Source organism: Sapajus apella, unplaced genomic scaffold (assembly GCF_009761245.1).
Source record: "Sapajus apella isolate SASKATOON/1434 unplaced genomic scaffold, GSC_monkey_1.0 scaffold3555, whole genome shotgun sequence".
NCBI lineage: Eukaryota > Metazoa > Chordata > Mammalia > Primates > Cebidae > Sapajus > Sapajus apella.
The window spans coordinates 1-5,631 of NW_022440481.1; the positions used below are offsets into that span (position 1 = coordinate 1).

The 5,631-nt window shown below is 55.2% G+C and overlaps 1 pseudogene; it reads left to right on the forward strand.

The window, feature by feature from the left end:
* Positions 1-3,887: 3,887 nt before the first annotated feature.
* LOC116547550 lies at positions 3,888-5,316 on the forward strand (annotated as a pseudogene).
* The last annotated feature ends 315 nt before the right edge of the window (positions 5,317-5,631 follow it).

The following is a 5,631-nucleotide window of genomic DNA, read 5'->3' on the forward strand; positions in this document are numbered from 1 at the left end:
CACCTCCTTTTGAAACTCGGCATCTTCTTGCAGGTTAAGAGACAAGAGTGGCACAGCCGGACCAGGACACGCCGCCATGCCAAAACCGGCCAACACTAACTCCACGCGGCGCTCCAGGAAACGTCGGGCTCCCAAGCCCTCCGAGACGGAAGTAGAATCAGGACCCGGGCGCCGCGAACCGCGGGGGAAGGCGTGGCGAGGGACGCGGAGGGCCCAGAGTCGGGCCCCGGGTTGGAGCTGGAGTGGTGCGGCGGAGCAGGGGCGGGGCACGAGGGGCGGTGAGCAAGGGGGCGGGGTATAAAGTGCGCTGGGCAAGGGCGGGGACACGAGGCGTGGCGAGGGGCGGGACATGAACAGGCGGTGGCACCGGGGCGTGGCCGCCGGCGGGACAAGAAGCGGAGGGAGGGGCAGGGGGCGTGGCGAGGCGCGGGGGTGTGTCTGGGGCTGGTCCGCGGCGAGCTCCGGCGCCCTCCGCTGTCGAGGCGCGGAGTGGCTTCGGTAAGAGGGCCTGAAACCAGCCGGGCGCGGTGGCGCGGGCCTAGAATCTCAGCTACTGTGGAGGCAGAGGCGGGAGTGTGCGGGGAGGCAGGATCGCCCCATTGCACTCCAGCCTGGGTGACACCAAGACTCGGTCTTGAAAAAAAAAGTGCCTGAAAAAATTACATTCACGCCTACTTTCAAAGGAGATCTAAAATAAATTTCAGAACAATACCTGTGTCCTTGAGCTGCTGCTGTCATTCCTTAATTTGCTTATTTATTTATTCTTTTTACTGAGAGGGAGTTTCGGTCTTGTTGCTCAGGCTGGCGGGCAATGGCGCGATCTCGGCTCACCGCAACCTCCGCCTGCCGAGTTCAAGCGATTCTCCTGCCTCAGCCTCCGGAGCAGCTGGGATCGCAGGAGCCCGCCACCACCCCCGGCTAATTGTACATTTTTAGTAGAGACGGGGTTTCACCATGTTGGTTAGCATGGTCTGGAACTCCTGACTTCAGGTGATCCACCCGCCTCTGCCTCTCCAACTGTTGGGATTACATGCGTGAGCCTCCGGGCCCGGCCCTAATTTGCTTATTCTTTCCCTCACTAGTGTGTGAGCCCCTCCTGTGTTCCTCGGTCCGCGTCCCTTAGGGAACGTACAGCCTGGGGCAGCATGGCTGCTGAGAGGCCGAGGATCCTCTCCGGGGCGCGACGGTGGAGCTGAGCCGCAGGGTGCGGGGGTGAGGGAGGCAAAGGCTGTGAGCCTGGCAGGTATCTATCGGAGGTAGTGGGCTGCCTCGCTTGGCACTCCCTTCCAGGGCCTCCACCTCAGACCCATGGGCCATTCTTAAGGCACACACACCCTGGGCTGCCCTCACAGCACGAACCGCGGCTATCCAGACACCAGCTGTGCTTGATCTGTCGCCTCACCTCCTGCTTCCTCCGCACTCAACTTCCCACCGTTCCTTTCCACTCAGTTACTTGCTAGTATAATCGTATTTGAAAGGTACAAACAGGCCGGGCACGCCTGTAATCCCAGCACTTTGGAAGGCCGAGGTCGGTAGATAACTTAAGATCAGGGGTTCGCGACCAGCCTGGCCAAACATGGCGAAACCCCATCTCTACTAAAATACAAAAATTAGCCGGGCGTAGTGGTGGGGGCCTGCAGTCCCGGATAGGGAGCCTGAGGTAGGAGAATCGCTTGAACCCAGGAGAGAGAGGTTGCAGTGAGTGAGCCGAGATGGCGCCACTGCACTCCAGCCTGGGCGACAGAAAAACAATGTCTCAAAAAAAAAAAAAAAGAAAAGTGCAAACAGCCACAGCCTCGCTTAAAACCCGCACATCCCGTCGCATTTACAACCAAACCCCAGTGTCATACCTTGACACACAGAGCCCTGGGCTTCCAGCCTATCCTCTCGCAGCTCTTCCCTCCTGCGCTGCGCTCCAACCCCACTGCCCGGTCCTTCCTTCCAGCCCCAGGAACACTGTGCGGGCCTGTCTAGTCCGCCAGGGCGGCGGGGGCTCAGCTCTCCACATCCCGCTCCTTAGCCTTCAGGCCTCGGTGCCAACGCCACCTCCTAAAGGGGACCCTCCTGTGCCACCAAGTGTGCCTCTCCCCCAAGAAGCTTTTCGGTCTCTCAAAGCAGCCATGCTGCCCCCAGGCTGTACGTTCCCTAAGGGCCGCGGACCGAGGAACACCGGAGGGGCTCACACTAGTGAGGGAAAGAATAAGCAAATTAGGGCCGGGCGCGATGGGTCAGGCATGTAATCTCAACACTTGGAGAGGCTGAGGCGGGTGGATCACCTGAAGTCAGGAGTTCCAGACCAGGCTAACGAACATGCGAAACGCCGTCTCGACTAAAAATGTACAATTAGCCGGGGGTGGTGGCGGGCTCCTGCGATCCCAGCTTCTCGGGAGGCTGAGGCAGGAGAAACGCTTGAACCTGGCAGGCGGAGGTTGCGGTGAGGCGATATGGCGCTATTGCACTCCAGCCTGAGCAACAAGACTGAAACTGTCTCTCAATTAAAAATAAATAAATAAATAAGCGAATTGTTTTGAAATTTATTTTAAATCTCCTTTGAAAGTAGGCGTGAATGTAATTGTTTCAGGCACTTTTTTTTTTTTTTAAGGCCGAGGCAGGTGGATCACAAGGTCAATAGTTCAGGAGCAGCCTGGCCAACTGGTGAGACCCTGTCTCTATTAAAAATACAAAAATTAGCTGGACATCCGGATGCATGCCTGTAATCCCAGCTACTCAGGAGGCCGAGGCAGGAGAATTGCTTCGACCCGGGAGGCGGAGGTTGCAGTGAGCTGAGATCATGTCATTGTGCTCCAGCCTGAGTGACAAAGGAAGACTCTGTCTCCGGGGAAGAAAAAAAACTTCATGAAAGACAGTTAAGAGAATGAAAAGACAAACTGGACTAGGTGAGAATATGTGCAAAATAGACCTCTCAGCTGGGCACAGCAGCTCACATCTGTAATCTAAGCACTTTGGGAGCCTGAGGCGGGCAGGTCACTTGAGGGCAGGAGTTCGAGACCATCCTGGCCAACTTAATGAAAACCTGTCTCTAAAAATACAAAAACCAGACAGGTGTGGTGGCACATGCCTGTAATCCCAGCTACTCAGGAGGCTGAGGCAGGAGAATTACCTGAACCTGGGAGGCTGAAGTTGCAGTGAGCTGAGATCATGCCACTGTACTCCAGCCTGGGTGACAGAGCAAGACTCTTACACAACCCCCCCCCAAAAAAGATCGCGCAAAACAATCAGCCTGAATTGTCATAGGGAACCTAATTACTGCCTTTTGACCGTAAAATAGGAAGTAAAAAATGACGTTTTAACACTTGTATTCCATTTAAGGACTCAGGTGGCCTGGGGGGTGGCTCACACCTGTAATCCCAGCACTTTGGGAGGCCAAGGCAGGTGGATGACAAGGTCAAGAGTTCGAGACCAGCCTGGCAAACATGGTGAATCCCCATCACAAATACAATACAAAAAATTAGCTGGGTGTGATGGTGTGCTTGTGATCCCAGCTACTCAGGAGGCTGAGGCAGGAGGATCGCTTGAACCCAGGAGGTGGAGGCTGCAGTGAGCTGAGATTGTGCCATTGTACTCCAGCCTTGGTGACAAGACGAGACTCCCATCTCACAAAAAAAAAGGACTTAGGTATAACATGAAATATGTGATTAAAAAATATATATGGGGTAATAAATAATACTTATTACGTGTTTGCATATGTAAGATATTATCGTAAACATTTAAAATGTCTTAACACATTTCATCAGAACAACTCTATGTAATATGAATTACTCTTCCCATCTGAAAGATGAGTAAACGGAAGACCAGGAAGCTTCGGCAGCTTGCCCGCAGGTTGTATAAAGTCACCCAGTTGAACTGACTCAAGCCCTTACAGTTTACTTTCAGCGGGATTAGCATAAATGCTAGATTATTCGTGGCCATGACGGCTAGGACATCTTGTCACTGAACCTCGCCGAGGGGATGCGGCGCGCGAAGGTGCTGGGCTGGGAGCTGCAGGAGCAACTGTGGCCACACGTGGAAGCCCTGCGGCCTCGGCCTTCCGTCTACATCCCCGAGTTCATCGCGGCCAACCAGACCAGGCGCGTGGACAACCTGGTCCGGAGCTTGCGCCTGCAGCAGCTGCAGCAGATCCGTAAGGACATCCCAGACTTCCGGTCTAGCGCGGGGCTGGACAAAGTCACCGTGCTGTGGACGGGCAACACAGAGCGCTTCTGTGAGGTGGTTCCGGGCCTCAAGGACACGGCCCAGAACCCGCTGCGCACCACTGAGCTCGGCCTGCAGGTGTCTCCCTCCACGCTCTTCGCCGTCGCGGGCATCCGGGAGGGCTGTGCCTTCCTCAGTGGGTCCCCGCAGAACACCCTGGTGCCCGGAGCGCTTGAGCTCGCGTGTCAGCGCTGGGTTTTCATGGGCGGAGGTGACTTCAAGTCCGGCCAGACCAAAGTCAAGTCCGTGCTGGTGGGCTTCCTCTTCAGCTGTGACCTCAAGACCACGTCCACCATGAGTTACAATCACCGGGGCAACAACAACGGGCAGAACCTGTTGGCGCCTTGCAGTTCCGCTCTAAGGAGGTGTCCAAGAGCAACGTGGTGGACGACATGGTGCGGAGCAACCCAGTGCTGTATACGCCGGCGAGGAGCCCGACCACTGCTTGGTCATCAAGTACGTGGGCACCTGGGCGACAGCAAGCGCGCTGGGTGAGTAAACCTCCGAGCTAACGCTGGGCGGGACCAACACACTGGTGTGCAAGACACGTGCCAGGACTCGCTGCTGGCCGCACCCATCACACTAGACCTGGCGCTGCTGACCGAGCTGTGCCGGCGCCTGACCTTCTGCGCTGACGCTGACCCCGAGCTGCAGACCTTCCACCCCGTGCTGTCCCTGCTCAGCTTCCTATTCAAGGCGCCACCGGGCAGCCCCATGATCAGTGCGCCTTTTCGCCACCGCAGCTGCATCAACATTCTGGGGTCCTGCGTGGGGCTCCTGCCACAGAACCACATGCTCCTGGAGCATAAGATGGAGCGCCCAGGGCCCGGCCTCAAGCAACTCGGACCCGTGGCTGCCGCCTGCCCTGTGTCCAACAAGAAGGGACCGGAACCCGCTTCCACCACTGGCTGCACCGGTGATGCCAATGGGCCCCCACAAGTGGGGGAACCCCAGATGCCCACCACCTGAGGCCCCTGTCACACAGCTTCCCAGCCCTTCCTCCCTGCTGCCCCCCAGGACCCCACCTTTCCAGACCACCCCAAAGACAATAAAGCCGCTGCCACTCTCAAAAAAAAAAAAAAAAAATTACAAAGGTTTGTGACAGAGGAGTAAGACTGCGAAGAAACTTACTTTTCGTTAGCAACCATGATGATAATATATACATTAAAAATTGTGGTATCAGATATTGTCATGTTTGATAGCTACACATTAATAATGTGAATAAAATCAATATTTACCTTGAAAAATGTTTTGAATTATCTGCAAGAGATAAATTTAAAAGAAAAAAGAGAGAAGTGGCCAATTTAAGAGGCCAGGTGACAAAGGGAACAATCCTTACATCCATTTGACATTGATCACACTCTGTGGCATATTACAGCAATCACACACCTGTTCCCTCTGTGCTATGTTATTCATAAT